We start from the raw sequence: 17,367 nt of genomic DNA, 5'->3' as shown, positions 1-17,367 counted from the left end.
AAATATCAGCTATTTAGATATATATATTATTATATATAATATATTATACATATTTTATTGTCTATGCTAATGGACTTTGAATTGTGCTCCAAGGAAAATAAAAGTTTCCATGGATTCCAGAAACTATGAAATATCTGCCATCAGTAATGAGAATTACTGAGTTAAGGAGTCCATTTTTTGATTTTTTGAAATTTAGTTTACGTATTTGTATGTTCTGTGTAAAACTTTGCTTGAAATAAATGGGCTTGATGGCTAAAAATATTTAAAAGCCACTGATGTGTTCCAATCTATTAATTTACAAATTATAAAACTGAATCACAAAGAGCCGAAGTTCTTAAATTCTCTGCTTTGAACATCTTAATAATATCTGTTAGGACATACTTGGTTGCAAGTAACAGAAAATCCAAATTAACTGGCTTAAATAATAAAGGCAAATAATCAGTCACATAGCTAACAGAAAGGCCTATAAGTAGGGCCTATGTCCCGGCTGGACTGATTCAACAGCAGCTCAGTGATGTCATCACGTCCTGTCTCTCCTATTTGCCTCCGCATCAGTTTTTTCTTGTCCCTGGCTTCCCTATGATGCAGAATGGCTGCAACTATTCCAGACTTGAAGACCATCCCAGGCTATCCAGAAAGAAAGAGTGCTGACATGTCAGCGTGCCACGTGAGAATGCTAACACTCACCTTGATTGGACTGGCTTGGGTCATGTGTTTACTTCTAAGCCTTTCTATGTCCAGGGGGATTAAATATGCCATTCAGGGCACAACCTTGAAGTTGAGCTGGATGTTATTCACCTTCCTCCAAAGCACACAGGCTGTGAGTGAGGTATATGCTCCAATAAAATCCTGGATACCATTCAGAAGAGAGGAAGAGGGAACAAGGGCTAATACAGCCTAAAATGTGTGGTTTGGGGTAAGTTAATTCCCTTCCCGTATCAAATAAGATATTGGACTTCCCTTCCCTTATCAAATAAGATATTGGATATCAAATAAGATATCGGACCAGGGATCTCAGATGTTTATATGCATAAAAATTTCCCAGGTTACTCATAAAAACTGCCAATTCGAAGCCCCCGTGCTAGGCAGCTTATGTTTTTTCTGAAGGTCACACATAGAGAAACACTGGATAAGATCGGGGCTACTAAAATTGAGGGCCAAGGACATGTGCCCATTTATGAACTGTTTGTTACTGCTCTGTAATCAGGTAAAGAGCTCATTCCAGAATCCAGATCAATTGTGACACTCAGTACAGTATTTGAGCTAATTTTTTTTTCAGTACCTATTATGTGCCAGGAACAGTTCTTCACACCTGTGCATCAGTAAAATGAGTAAAAACAAAACCCCAAAACCTATGCCCTTGCAAAGTTTGTCCTAGAAAACCTAAATTAACCCAGTTTCCCATCATTCTAGGTACAGAGAATAAAGGAAACATTGAGTTAGATAGGAAATACAGCAGAACGATATGTGGTCCACTTTAGTTAGGATATAAGCTTTTTTTTTAATATAAGACTTTCTTGATGAAAAGAGCAGTACAGTAGTACAGCAGTACAGCAGTAGAGTTTCATTCTCTAATTATGCTGATTATCAGAGGGCAGCTTCTCTGCAGCAGACACTGATAACCAGGGCAAAGAGAAGGTGGGTCATGGTGAGACATAAAGAGCTCCAGCGCATGGGGGACCACAAGTCACTAGACGCCACAAAATCTCACCCTTCAGGCAGCAACATGGAGAAAGTGAGGGCAGGAACAGTTTATATGGCCCTAAGGACTTTTTCCCTTGTTATGCCATTGTTGTCAACCAGATAATACTTCCTTAAGATGATGTTCTGGAAATAGGCGGCTGATTCATAGGAAACCTAAATTCAGAAATGGCCCCATGCCACCGATGAAGGCTGGGCAAGAGGGCAAGCTGGTACTGATCCTTGTTTTCTTTAGTTTTCTGGTTGAAGCACATCCTTTGTGACAAATCATATATCCTTCCATTTGTATGTTCCTCTGGGGTATGTTATATTACAAAACATTTTTCAGGGATAATATTTCAAAATTCTGTTGGAATCAGATAAAGGGGCTTAAATTTAGAAAATTCGGTTTACCAATTTCAGCATCCTTGTATTTTAGAGTTAGATGATTTGAAAAGCAGTTTTGGGTGATGTAAAAAGCCCAGACCCTGAAGATAAATAGATTTGAGTTTTAATCCCAGTTCTGTCCATTCAATTCTGTCACTTGGGCCTTATTTCATAAATGTTGGTGATATTTGTACTTACTTCTTAAGGTTATTGTGAGAATAATAGGAACAACTCATCTAAAGCATTTAGTACAATGCCCAAGCACTTAATAACCCAAATTACACATAAACCAAAAATCTAATCAGCAAGTTAAGATTATAATAAATGTAGCAGGTATACTGGTAGTAGTAAAGATCTAGGTTAGTGTAAGAAATCTTTTTATTCTCTTTCTGATAACCACACTCCAGTTTTTCTCTCAGAAGTCACCTACAGCCTGCCCCTCCCCCAATCCATATGCTTACGGATGAGTTGATGCCACCCCCAGATTCATGACTAAAGCCTGATGGGTCAGGTCATTGCATGACACCGCCATTGTAATGGCTTTAGGCATGAGAACATGACCCAGTTGCAACCAATGACAATTTTGCTGGGAAATCTGAGAGAAACCTAACTTTATTCTCTTGAACTTGAAGCTTGAAGATGCCCATGGCTTTTGGCAGTTGTTTGCCCCAGATGGGGGAAGAGGAGATGCAAGGAAGCCAACACAGAGAAGAGCAGAGCTCAGTGATGAAGAGAAAGAGTCCTGATGACATAATTTGATGCTTAAATTCACCTGTGCCAAAGTTTTGGTTAAATGAGACAGTAAGCTCCCTTTTTGGCCTGCATTATTTTTGCAATCTAAAGAGCCTAAACTGGGGCACCTGGGTGGTTCAATCATTAATCGTCTGCCTTTGGCTTGGGTCATGGTCCAAGGGTCCTGGGGTCAAGCCCGCATCAGGCTCTCTACTCAGCAAGAAGCCTGCTTTTCCCTCTCCCACTCTGCCTGCTTATGTTCCCTTTCTCACTGTCTCTCTGTCAAATAAATAAATAAAATCTTAAAAAAAAGAGAGAGAGCCTAAACTGATATGCCCACAGATGCACGTTGTAACATACTTTTATTAGAAAGTAGACCTAGAAAGTCTCCAGCTAATTTTCTGAGGCTGGTACATAAGTAATGGTGGGGGTGGGGGAAATGTACGATCATCTCAATGAATACAAAAAAGAGATTTGATAAAATTCAGTATCCATTGATGATTTAAATAAAAAAAGAACTCAAAAAATCAGGAATAAAAGGGACCTTCCTTAATCTTAATCGAATAAATGGTATCTGGAAAAAACCCCAGCAAATAATCAGCTGAGTGTATCATTAAATACTTCCCCTTAGAGACTGGAAATAAGAAAAAGACAGTTTTTTTTTTTTAAAGATTTTATTTATTTATTTGACAGAGTGAGATCACAAGTAGGCAGAGAGGCAGGCAGAGAGAGAGAGGAGGAAGCAGGCTCCCTGCCGAGCAGAGAGCCCGATGCGGGACTCGATCCCAGGACCCTGAGATCATGACCTGAGCCGAAGGCAGCGGCTTAACCCACTGAGCCACCCAGGCGCCCCGAAAAAGACAGTTTTAATCATAACCTCTACTTAATGTTGTTGGGTATACTAGAGGCCCTAGATAGTGTGATAAAGCAAGAGAAATAAAGAAAAGACACAGCAATTAGGAAAGAAGAAAGAAAAAGTCATTTACAGATTATATAATAATGGCATTAAAAAATCCAAAAGAATCTATTTTATATTACAAGGGAGGGCAGAGATTTTAGCAAGGTTGCTAGGATACAAAGTCAATAAAGAAAAATAAACAACATTTCTGTACCAAAAACAAATAGAAAATAAAATCTGAAAAGGTGATACTATAACCAATTACATTGTTACTACTAAGTACCTAGAAACAAATGGTTTTAAAATTATACAAGATTTCTACAGAGAAAATTATAAAATTATATTGAGGTATATTACAGAAGACCTGGTTAAATGGGAAGATATACCATATTCATTGGCCAAAACACTCAACAGAATTTGGGGGTTTTGTTCTGTATTGTTTTGTTTTAGAATTTGACAAGCTGAATTTAAAATGTACGTATATGGTAATACAAAGGGCAAAATATATCAAAGGTGATCTTTTTTTAAAAGATTATTTATTTTTAGAGAAAGAGAGCAAAGCAAGTGAGAAAAACATGAATAGAGGGGGGAAGAGGGAGAGGGAGAAGCAGACTCTCCACTGAGCCAGGGCCCAACGTGGGGCTCAATCTGAGGATCCTGGGATCACGACTTGAATTGAAGACAGACACTTAACCAACCAAGCCATCCTTATCCAAGGCACCCTTATCCAAGACAGTCTTAAATAAGAAACACAAACACACACACACACACACACACACACACACACACACACGTAAGCACAATGGCAGAGGATTTTCTCCAACAGATACCAAGGTATGTTGATATCAAAGCTACAGTAATTAAATCTGTGTGAAACTGATACAGCAATAAAGAAACCAACAGATAAGAAAAGCATATCCTAAAAAAGGACCCATGCCTTTATGGACTTTGATTTAGACACAAGTAGCACAGGGCATGGGGAAAGGACAGGTTTTTGTTTGTTTGTTTGTTTTGTTTTTTTAATAATGCCAAGATACTTAACTATATATGTGGGAAAAAATGAAACTGGACCTAAAAGGTACTGACCTCATCGATAAACAGGCGCATGCAATTTAAAAATCATAGGGAGATATCACTGCGCACATCAGGACACCTGAAATACCAAGTGGTTTGAGGGTGTGAGGCAATAGGCATTTTCACACACAGCTGATGGGAGTGTAAATTGGCTCGATTGCTCTGGAAGACAGGTTGACATGATTTATTAAAGGGGAAGAAATGCACACTCTATGCCCCAGAAATCCAGTTCTGCTCCAGGAATACGCCTACGCGCAAATTCAGAACAAAGCATATACGTGGTTTGTCATGACCGGAAGCTGGGCTCCAGCAGCCGTAGAAGGGTTTCTTCCTGTGCTGGGATTATATCCATGTGAGGGAACACTAGATAGCAATGATGGTGACCACGCATTAGTTAAATATGAGTGGGTGTGCGAAACAGCCTAGAACCAAGATAGCAGAAACACACACTGCAAAGTTACATCTTAAAGTTCAATATAGGCAGAACTTAAAACATACTGTTTTGTGTGCTTACCAAGGTGGTAAAATGATTAAAAAAAAAAAAAAAAGCAAGAAGCAGCCCGATGGAGAAAGGGATGTCCAGGGATGGTCAATATTCTATCAGTGCTATCCAGTAGAATTTTCTGGGGTGATGGAAATTTTCCATATCTGACCCAGCCAACACTGGGACCCCTGTAGTCATATGTTGCTACTCAGCACCTGAAATGTAGCTGGTGTGACCAAGGAGCTGTGTGCTGGATTTTAATTTTATTTCCTTTCTTTTTTTTCCACTGAAGTGAAGATTTAAATAGCCACATGAAGCAGTTAGCTACTATTTTGGACAATATACTGGTGTCTATTTTGGATCAGTCAAGGTCCTTTTTTTCTTTTTTAAGATTTTATTTACTTATTTGAGAGAGAGAGTATGAGAAGGGAGGGTCAGAGGGAGAAGCAGATTCCTTGCTCAGTAAGAAGCCTAATGCAGGACTTGATCCTGGGACTCCAGGATCATAACCTGAGCTAAAGGCAGTCACTTAACCAATGGAGCCACCCAGGTGCCCCCCACTTTTAAAAGAGTTTATTTATTTGAGAGAGAGGGTGAGAACACAAGCAGGGAGAGCAGCAGGCAGAGGGAGAGGGAAAGGGGCTAGATCCCAGAACCCTGGGATCATGATCTGAGCCAAGGGCAAACGTTTAACCAAACTGAGCCACCCAGGGGCCCCCGATCAGTCAAGGTTCTAATGGGAAACAGCAGGTTTACTTAAAATAGAATAATCTGAAGGGTATTAACTTATAAGACAATAATTACAAAGGTATAGATGTAGGGGAAACAACTTGGGGCTAGCAGCAGCTAAGTTGTTACCATGAGTAGGCCTGCAGAGACAAGGGGAATCATTGGTTCCTGGAATCAGAAGGGTGGAAAATTAAGTAGGTTCTACCATGTCAAGAGGAGTGGAAAGACACAACCAGCCTGAAATGGCCTCACACTGGGAGCCAAGGGAATAGATGCCCTACCCCTACTCTCTCTCCTTCCTCAGATCTCCAGCAGAGACTCCCCATCAGTCAGAACCAAGAGAGAGTCATACGGCAAAGTTGCTCATTGGTCCACACTGGTCAGCGTCCAGGATCAGCAGCAGGTAGGCCATGAATACAGGGGGAGAAACAGAAGGTATCTGTTTTATTCCATCATGCTTAGACATATTATTCTTTTTTCCCTATGGGATTGTGGTTTACAAAAAAAAATGGCGGAGAGGGGAGAAGGGAGGGGGGGTGGGTTTCCTAAAGAGGAAAAGATAAAATGGGAGATGAGTAAGAAAGAAAACAGACCTGATCAGTGAGCTCCTGTAATATATAACACTAAGAACCTAATGAATGAACCTAATGAGTTTATTAAAACTGAAAAACAGTAACCAAGAGTCTGAATAAATGAACATTATCAAATGTTTTTGTCAAGTCAATAAAACAGTAGAATTTTTCATGCTATCTATTGCATTTTGTTACCCATGATGAATCTCAGATAGTACCCTCTATTTTTGAATCTTACAATCTTTCTTTTTAAAGGAACCAGGAATTACATAAAATGTATAATGCGCTCAGGAATGCTGTGAACCAACTTTGGTTTTGTTTGCCTTGGTATGTGTTGGAACTGCACCCCAACATTCTGGATGAAACTAGAGCCAGCCATGAACTTGAACTGCAGTTTGTTTTTAAAGATGGGTGGATTAGTCAGGAATGCTTTGGCTGACAGTGAAAGACAACCGGCTAAGAGTGGCTTCACGGAGACTATTTTTCACACATTAAAAAAAAAAAAAAAAAAAGATCTGGATATGGGCAGCTGCTGGTGCTGGTTCAGTGGTTCAGTAATTTCTGGGCCAACATCTTCAAGATTCTTCTGAACTTGTCCTGCCAGCCACCAATAACTAAAATGGCTCTAGGCATGAAGTTGAAGGCACCTAGTATGGGGCAGGAGGAGGCTCTAGAGGGTATGCAAGCATCAGAAAATAAGTTTTCTTCCCTAGCCCTCTACAAACTCCATCTCGTTGACTAGAACTGTGCCACATGGCTACCCTCAGAGGCAAGGAGGCTGGGGAGTATTTAGCTCTTGCAGCCTTGTTAGGGAAGTTGGCAGGAGCTAAGAGGGTTAAACAACAGTTGTTCAGCCAGTTCAGCTATGAATGCCTGAAATATCTCACCTGCAATGTCCAAAACATCTACTATAAGAATGATGAATTCTTTGGCTTGAGGAGTAATTTCTAGAAGACCTCCATTTATAGGTATAGGTTGCCTTGAAGTGTGACACATCGCCAACACACTTGGGCCCTTTATCGTGTTAGCATTGATTGGTTTCTGAAGATGGGCTAGCAGTTGCCAAGTATAAAGCCACCTGCTTAAATGAATAAGATAATTAGGCTTTAACATAGTAGAAATCTATCTCCAGACATTTATTTATTTTTTTAAAAGATTTTATGTATTTATTTATTTGACAGACAGAGATCACAAGTAGGCAGAGAGGCAGGCAGAGAGAGAGAGAGAGAAGCAGGCTTCCTGCGGAGCAGAGAGCCCGATGCGGGGCTCGATCCCAGGACCCTGAGATCATGACCCGAGCCGAAGGCAGCAGCCCAAACCACTATGCCACTCAGGTGCCCCTCTCCAGACATTTAGAGTAAACCTTTAGTATCAATCATCAGGGGAAGTCACTAAATTTAGCAAGCCAGCCAAGTAGGGTAGAAGACACTGAGAGATAAATTTCACCCACTGTTCTTAATCCCAGGTAACTCTCAAAGCCAATTTCCACAGGGCAAGGCAGATTCTCTCTGGTATATAATAACTTGATAGCAAATGCAGTTTATAGTAAATGGTACGTAAGAGCTGGCTTCCAAAATTAGAGCCTTTTCTCCTCTGATCTTACTGATTTTAGGCTTTAATATGTGTGTTTTTGTCAAAGTCTTCATTTTCTTTTTTTTTTTTTCCTTACTATAAAAGCAATAGAGGTTTACTATGAAGAACTCAGAAAAGACAAAGAAACCAAAGAAACTTCTAGCAATCCCTAATCTCCCTCCTTCAGATGCAATAACTCTATGGATTTGATCCATCTATATATTTTTGTTTACCAAAATTAGGTCTACTTTGCATACTGCTTTGTTTTATGTCCTTTTAAAAATTTTAACATTAAATTAGGAACATCTTTTCATATTTATTTATTTAAAGATTTTGTCAGAGAGAGAGGAGGAGCATAGGTGGGGGGATGGGCAGAGGGAGAAGCAGGCTCCCCACTGAGCAAGGAGCCTGTTGTGGGACTTGATCCTAGGACCCAAGGATCATGACCCTACAGTATCTTTTTAGTTGTCACAAAGTATTCTGTTAGAGGGTGTTCCATAATTACCCTTGTCAATTCTCTGGCATTGGGCATTAATATTGTTTGTTTTGGTTTAGTTCTTTTGTTCTGTTAACCTTAGAAACAGACACTGCCAGTTATTTTACCAGCAAAAGACGGGCTTGTTTGGGAAATAGAAGAGAATTGCAATCTGCGACAAATATGCTGCAGTAATACCATAGGCAAGTTGGGAGGACAAAGAGAGGCTTTTTTTTTTTTTTTTTTAAGGAAAAAAGGGAGAATTTTGGAAAGGCTGTTATGAATTAAGTCCACTGGGTGGGTGGGGTCCTCAGTCTGTTAAGACCCCAGCTCTTGATATCTGCTGAGGTCATTTGCTCAGGGTTCTGTGATACAGTCCCAAGTTGGGCTCCCATTCAGTGTGGAGTCTGCTTGAGGATTCTCTCCCCCTCTCTCTTCCCCTCCCCTCTCTCTTTATCTCAAATAAATAACCTTTCTAAAACAAAACAAAGAAAGGTCCACTGGAGGAAACTGGAAGTTCAAGATGTGGTGGCTTTTCCTTGGCTGCACTGTTAATGGGGAGGTAAGAAAAGCTTGTCCTCCTCCAGCTGGAGCAATAGAGCAGTGCCCATGTGCAAGGTTAAATCCAAGTAGGGTCAAGTCTATCTCTTCCTGTTGGGTCTACACTTGACTACTAAGTGATAAGGTATGAGAGCCACCCCCCACCCCCAACGCTGAAACCTCCCCACTCCAATTCAGAGAGATTTCCCATTACTAATTTTCACAGTTCTTTCATTTGTTTTGGGTATTATACATGGAACTTTGATCAAGATCCTTAGAGTGACTTTCTTAGGCACATCCACGATAGCTTCCTTAGGATAAATTTGCAGAAGTGAAATTACTAAGTCAAAAGTTATGCTATTTTTATTTATTTTTTTAAAAGATTTTATTTATTTATTTGACAGAGAGATCACAGTAGGCAGAGAGAGAGGGAAGCAGGCTCCCTACCGAGCAGAGAGCCCAATGTGGGGCTCGATCCCAGGATGCTGAGATCATGACCTGAGCCAAAGGCAGAGGCTTAACCCACTGAGCCACCCAGGTGCCCCAAAAGTTATGCTATTTTTAAAAGCTTTTGAGGAATATACTTCACTTGATCTCCAGAAAATATGCATGAAAGTATGCATTTATCCCTTCATCCTTCTTGAAAGGATTAAGTATTATCATTTGCTATGTTTGCAGTTTTCCTGAATACTTTGATATCCCAAACTTGATGGTGTCTTTGAGGTAGAACCCACAACACAAACAGGTGATTTCTATAAATTATTTGTCTTCAGCCCTTGGCCCCTGACCTTTTTTCTTAACTTTGCCTTGAGGACCTCCTGTGGTGGATTGGATTTTTGCCCTGTTTACAACTGGAGATTCTTTATTCTTTATTGTCAGTTTCTGATTTGGTTTGAGAGTAGAGTTCCCGGATATTGCTGATCATCATATAGGTTTGAGAGCCACTGTTTGTTTGTTTGTTTTTTTCAAATCAAAGTTTATTTTAACAAAAATACATTCACTACATGCTTAAGTTAGAGCAAGACAGATGGTGTGATTGTGAACATCCTGCTTTGAAACTAAAGCTGAAATCTTTCAGCATTCTTCGGTGAGCTATATACTCAGTTATTCAACATCTACTCATCACACTCTACATTCCCAACCTACATACTAGGGATCTAAAGATGAATAATAATAACCCTAGCCCTGGAAAAGCTTGGGCTGAAAGGGAGGCAGATATGTAAACAGAAAAATCACAATGCAGTGTGAAATATGCTATTAAAACATTTTTCTCACATGTCACATTAGCACAAATTGCTCTGTGGGGACAACTGGACATTAAGTAACGTTTGGTTCATTCATTTATTTTCGTAATACTTAATAGAGTCAGGCCCTATAACTTTATTTTCAAAATGTATTGTTTTGGTATAACAAAGCAATATATACTCAATTCAGAAAGATTGTTAAACGCAGACAAGCAAAAGACAAAAACAAAAACAAAAAACTCCTACTTAAAAACCGTAACCCCGGGGTGCCTGGGTGGCTCAGTGGGTTAAAGCCTCTGCCTTCGGCTCAGGTCATGTTCCCAGGGTCCTGGGATCCAGCCCCACATCGGGCTTTCTGCTCAGCAGGGAGCCTGCTTCCCTTCCTCTCTCTCTGCCTGCCTCTCTGCCTGCTTGTGATCTTTGTCTGTCAAATAAATAAATAAATAAAATTTAAAAAAAAAAAAAAGCCGTAACCCCTTCTACTTTATCTACCTTGAGCCATTATTAGAACTTCAGGATTTTAAGCTTTTTTTTCTTTTAAACAAAAATGGGATCCAAATATACATGTTTTATAGATTTTATTTATTTGTCTGAGAGAGAGAGCAGAAGCAGGGGGAGTGGCAGGCAGAGGGAGAAGCAGGCTCCCCACTGAGCAAGAAGCCTAATCTGGGGCTCTATCCCAGGACCCTGGGATCATGAACTGAGCCAAAGGCAGATTCTTAACCAACTGAGCCACCCAGGCATCCAACATACACGTTTTATAATCTGCTTTTCTCATTTAATATATCATGAACATATTTCAAAATAAAAGCTATATTTCTATGTCATTTTAAATGGTTATATATTATTCTACTATGTTGATGTTCTATTATTTATTTTACCCATCTGGTATTATTATTTATACCACAATGGATTGTTGTTGTTGCTAAATATTTGAGCTCATTCTAATTTCCTTACCACAAATTCCAAGAAGTAAACCCTGTGACATTTGAAGCACTTCACCTGTAGTTTCAAATTTAGCAACAATGACCACAATATAAGCCTCCCAGCTCAGCTGTGTTTTGTGGTCTTGGGTTTTAGTACTATCTGCCGTTGATTAAATTGAATCACAGGTGCACGTTCAGGTAGGGGTAAAAGTTCAATGACTTCTACCCCTGTGGCTGGCTGGAGGGTATCACCATGCTATAAAACACAAGATTATGGTTAGTTCTGAAATGTAATGTCTTCTCGAAGCTGAAATGGCAGACTGTCTGGGATAATTTGTAGACTACCTCCCCACCTTTTATTTTTCTTAATGTCAGTATTTGTAACTCACACTATCTAAGTGTTTCCTTGGCAAGATCCTCATTGGGCCACATTTAGCTGCAGCTTGTCAAAACCAGGAGTATATTTCCTGCTTTGCAAACTTTTACGTGACCTTGATCCACTCCCAGTGGACTGTCAGCATGTTAATTGTGCTCAAATAAAGAGCAGTTTGCTCTCTGGGGTGGGGGGGTGGGGTTACATTCTTATTAAAAAAAAAAAAAAATGAAAAGCAGAACAAGGAGGAAGGAGATTCCCTGGTCCATGAACCAGGGCGTCCGAGGCAGGTCCAATGTGGGCATAATCATACAGTGATTCCAACACAGCTTGCCTAGTTCTTCTGGCTTCAGCGTATCCCAGTTTATCAAACATTAGAAACGACCCAGGAGTCACATCATAAAGCATGAAAACACATAGTTCCCGAGAATATACCCTGAGTTCCACCAGCCCCTCTCAAGTCACCAGTTTCCGGACTAAGTCGGGCAAAGTTCTTATTCCTCTCTTTAACACTTTGAAAAGTGAATTCCAACTATATGACATTCTGGGAAAGACAAAACTATGAAGACAGTAGAAAGAGCAGTGGTTGCCATGGGGGAGGGAGAGATGAATACGTGGAACACAGGGCATTTTTAGGGCAGTGAAGCTATCCTGTAGAATGTTATAGTGATGGACTCACATCACGATACATTTGTCCAAACCCACAGAATGTCTAACACCAAGAGTGAACCCCAATGAAGACTATGGACTCAGGGTGATGATACTCAGTGCAAGTTCATGAGCTGAAACCAATATACCCCTGCAGTGAGGGATGTTGGAAATGCGGAGACCATGTATATTTGGGAGCAGGGAGTCTATGGGAAATCTCTGTACCTATCTCTTATTTTTGGTATGAGTCTAAAGATGCTCTAAGAAAATAAAGTCCAAAGAAAAAAAGAAGAAGCAGGAGCAGATACCAGCAAAGCAGGCTTGCCTCATCAGCAGTGTTACATCAATTACTCCTGAAGAATTTCAGAAGGCAGTTTGTAATTTCAGAATCATGGATGAGTGGGCGCGGCAAATGGCATTTATTCTTGTCATTAAGATGCCAGAATATGGACATGAAGGCAGCCACAGTCCGAGTCATCACTTTGTATAATTGTCATATTAACTAAAAGCAAGAAGAAAGTTGACTCTATGCTCCTGCTCCCCGAAAATAGAATTTTTATAGTGAGGTTGGTAGGTAATTGGGAGACCTACTTTATTAAGTAATTTTTAACTATGGACTAAGTGTTTGGGGTGACTTTTTCTGTTTGCTGTCATAAATGATGTATCTTGTTATAATACTGGTTTCTTCCCAGCTAATCTACCTGACCTTGAATCTTCTTCCCTTTGGAGAAAGAGTGCTCTAAATTGTAGTGCTTAGTGTATATTTACAAATCCTTTGCTGTAAAAGCTTCACAAGCAAACTGTGGATAGCCCCACAAGGAGATAGAGTTTTCAGTTTCTGAGCAATGAATGTTGCATAATTCAGTGTAAGTCAACTGACTTTAATACAACAAATATTTATTGAGTGCCTCTTCTGGGTTTAAACAGTGCTACTCTCTGGAAGAGAAACGGGCATAGAACAAGAAACATAAAACGGGCTTCTTCCAAAACTACGTAATGTTGTTGGAAAGAAAAGACATATACCCAAGAAACAATACAGTCATACTTTGGGCATACATGATAAATTTCATTCGTTCATCTATTCAACAAGATGGAATGCTTTCCCTGGGCCTGCGCTAAGTAGGAAACAGGAATAGACAGTTAAATGAAATAAAATTGCTGCCTTCAAGGAGCTTACAGTAAAATGGAAAAAATTGGACCAGTAAACAGGAATCTCATCAAACTATGACGAGAGATGATTACAGCTGAAGTGGGGTTGGGTGTGGGGTATGGTGTGGGACGATTATATATAGAAAGCTTCACAGGGAAGATAATTCCAGGGGGCCTGACTAAAAGGAACTGGGACTTTCTGGAGAATTAACAGATCCAGGTCTGAAGCAGGGAAATGTAAACCTTGTTAGATATTTACATTGTTTCTTTTTTAGAATCACAATACAGCAATGGATTTTGTTGTTGTTGTTGCTAAACTAATTTCCTAACCACAAATTCCAAGAAGTGAAACCCTGTAACATTTGAAATAGGCATATCATTTGCTCATAAATCTCTCTAGCAAAGTGTATTGTTTTCAGAAGAACAGTCATGTATGAAACAGACAAGGGCAATGAGTGATAGGTAAATTACAAATTAATATGAGCTAGACTACTAGGCAAAGTTTAACTTAGAAGCTGAGTAGGAACTCCACTGCGTGGAAGATATGTAGGCTTTGAGAAGGCAGCATATAAATTGGTATAACATTTGGGGGAAAATTTGGTGACATATTTAAAAAAAAAAATAAAGAGCATACCCAGTGACCCATAATCCCACCTCTAGGAATCTATCGTATAGAAATAATTGAAAAGAGAGAAAGAGTCATGTACAAGAAAGTTTATTAGTTTTATTTGTACAGCAGAGGAGGAAAGGAAGAAATGGAAGGAAGGAAGGAAGGAAGGAAGGAGAAAAGGGAGGAAGGAAAGAGAAAGGGTGAGGAGATGGAGGGAAGGAGGAAGAAGGAAAAAGGAAGAAAGAAGAAGAGAAGCCCCTCAATAAAGGACTAGCTGAAGAAATTCTGATATACCATGCAATAGAATATTGTTCTGTCATTGAAAGACTGCAGTAAAATACATTACTAACTCAGAAAGATGTCCACATTATCTTGTCACACGATGTCTTGCAGAACATGTGCATAATATAAACTCATCCCTAAGAAAAGAAAAAAAAGTGTGCATATGTGTGTGTGTTTATGTGTGCAGAAGAAGACCTGTCTGTGAAGCTCAAGGGAAAATTCTGGAAAGCCCAGTTGTTAAGGAGCATGAGCTTGAAGGAATAAGCAAAGAACTTCTACTTCCTACTCTGTACAGTTTGTTAATTAGTGGGTTTATAGTTAGTACTTATCTTCATTGTATTTTTCCAAATGCAAATTTTACATATAGAAAGACATGTAAATATTACAAATAAAGTTGCTATCCTAGATTCCTCATATAAATTGTAAAAACATTTTTTTTCTAACTTAGGGGAGGGTAATGATTTAAAAACCAAAAACCACACTCTGGAAAAATAATTATTAGAGAATTACTCCCTTCAGAATCCTATAGACAGCCCCTTGATAAGGAGGGGGGGAGTGTATTGGCTTCAATTCAGAAATTAAGAAAACAGATTAATAGTGGCTGTTCATCCTGAAAACAGTTATTTTCACATAGGAAGGGAAAGTAGTACCTCACCAAGTGTACCCTAAACCCCACAATCTAAAGCAGCACTCACATTTCCAGGTGTCTTCTTGGCATCGGGGGGGCAGTAATTCGTAACCCTGGGGCATGTTTTGTTAATGTGACACTAGCAGGTCTCACATTAAGTTTGGTCCTGTTGGGGCGCCTGGGTGAGTCAGTGGGTTAAAGCCTCTGCCTTTGGCTCCGGTCATGATCCCAGAGTCCTAGGATCGAGCCCCGAAAACGGGCTCTCTGCTCAGTGGGGAGCCTGCTTCCCTTCCTCTCTCTCTGCCTACTTGTAATCTCTGTCAAAAAATAAATAAAATCTTTAAAAAATAAAAAAATGGTCCTAATATGGAGGCATCTGGGTGGAGCACTTGGTTGAGTAGCTCCCTCTTGATTTCAGCTCAGATCATGACCCCAGCTTTGTGCAACTGAGCCCCGTTTCTGGCTCCGCACTCAGCATGGAGTCTGCTTGAGATCCTCTCTCCCTCTCCCTCTGCTCCTCCTGCTCATGCCATCTCTTTCTCTCTCAAATAAATAAACAAAATCTTAACAACAACAATAACAAAGGGTCTTATTAAGCCTGCTTCAAACCACTGAATAAGCCTGGCACACAGACTTACATGGACATTACCCAATGTTACGAACTTTGAGATTTGCTTTTAAAGATACTGGGAGATGGGGAAGCAGGTGACAGTGTAAACAAGGCTGCCATAAACGGATAATCCTGAAAGCTGGGTTATAGGTCCATGAGGGTTCATTCTCAAATTCTATCTTTCTATGTTTGGAATTTTCAGTAAAATAAAAAGTTTTTAACTAAGATCGTCCAAGTGGAAGTCAACAAATCTTGGTTATTAATCATGTGTCTGATTCTGGTTTGCTGACCAAATTGAGTCAAGAAAAGTTTCTGTGTTCTGGTGTTCATCTGTAATGGAGTCATCCCTAATGCCCACTAAGCTCTTCAATTCCAAGTTGATTATTTTGGACTGCTTTTTAAAAAGACTAAAATGGGGTTCAATTTTAAAGCTTTGGTGCTAAATTAGTGAATATCCCCACCATAGCCTTGTATTCAAATCAATTCAGCCTTCAAACAGCTGAAGAGACCACTCCCTGAACTCTGAAGGTCATTCTCTCCAGTCTATCCCTGCGCTGGGAGCTATGTGCAGTCTCCCCTGTAATATTGAGCATCCTTGCTTCAGGGAAGACAGAAATATCTTCAGATTATGCAGTGAATTCATAAATAGGAATAGCTCTTTGGTCCCAAATCTATCCACTTGGGAAATTTAAAACTTGTTTAAAGATCCAGTTTGTAAGTCAAGAATCTCATTTAACAAACACATTTTTCGCAAAACGCGCAAGAGCGCCACCTGCTGGAAACATCTGAACATCCTGACGTCGAGACTCTGCATTCCAATTACCAGAGACCCATAGGTTAAAAAAAAAAGTTTCGTCAGCCCCAGACCTACTGAATTAGAAACTCTGCAGGTATGGCTCAAGAATAAGCATTTTTGTACCAGTCCTCGGGCACTCTGAGGTTTAAGAGACAAATGCCTTAGCATTCTGGGAATGCTTGTCGAAAATACTTTTATCTGGGTCATGCTCCAGGCTTCCTGAATCAGGACCTTCAAGAAAGGGAGCTGGGACTTCATGTTTGCAATTAGAATGCCAGATGAGTCTTACAAGATGAATGTTGAGTAAATATTGCAGAGTTGAATATCATATTTCACCGAAGATATTCTCTATATTGGGACGGAAGAACACAATGGCAGTGCATTTTGAAAAACATACAGAATATTCACCTGTGCGGATGTGGCATTATTACCGCCATGAGGCTGTTCCTTGGTTTTCTGTCCTCTTGTTTCTGTCCTCTCTGTAGTTCTGAGTTCCAGGCCATCCACTAAAATTCTTGCCCTTAATCCCCACGTGTTGATGGTTTCATCTCTAATAGCATCTAATAAATCTGATACCAGTTGCCTAATAAGGAGAATTCCCCACTTGGAGAGACAGTCTCTACCTCTACCCCACCCCACCGCACTCCACCGCACCCCCATCTGGTTTACTCTGTAAACCTTTTGACCTGCGCCAGTGCCCAACCCTACACCACCTCCTTTTCCCCTGTGGACCAGTGCTCTAGGTTTTGACCTACCTTTGGAATCACATTTGTGTCTAACAGGTCACTAAACTCCAGCTTTAGACATTGGTTAGTGGGAAACGTTGCTCTGTTCTGGGATTTACCTGGATTGCTTCCAAGGGTCTTGCCTTACCGTCTCTGCATGAACAATATAAACATGGTCACTGTCTTCTCTGCTTTGAGCTAAATAAAAAGTTCCAGTTACTTTTGCAGCAGCC

The 17,367-nt window shown here is 40.1% G+C and overlaps 1 long non-coding RNA gene across 1 annotated transcript in view; it reads left to right on the top strand.

The window, feature by feature from the left end:
* The window catches only part of LOC309873401, a 48,131-nt gene extending 41,741 nt beyond the window's left edge, over positions 1 to 6,390 (top strand). Inside the window, exon 5 of the long non-coding RNA XR_014316342.1 lies at positions 6,289 to 6,390. This is a non-coding gene — a long non-coding RNA (uncharacterized lncRNA). The remainder of the gene's footprint in view (positions 1 to 6,288) is intronic.
* Positions 6,391 to 17,367: the final 10,977 nt, after the last annotated feature.

The sequence above is a fragment of the Mustela nivalis genome, assembly GCF_964662115.1.
Source record: "Mustela nivalis genome assembly, chromosome: 9".
In the NCBI taxonomy this organism is placed as follows: domain Eukaryota; kingdom Metazoa; phylum Chordata; class Mammalia; order Carnivora; family Mustelidae; genus Mustela; species Mustela nivalis.
Note: the sequence above shows the minus strand (reverse complement) of the source record. Positions and strands in the feature narration are given on the sequence as shown.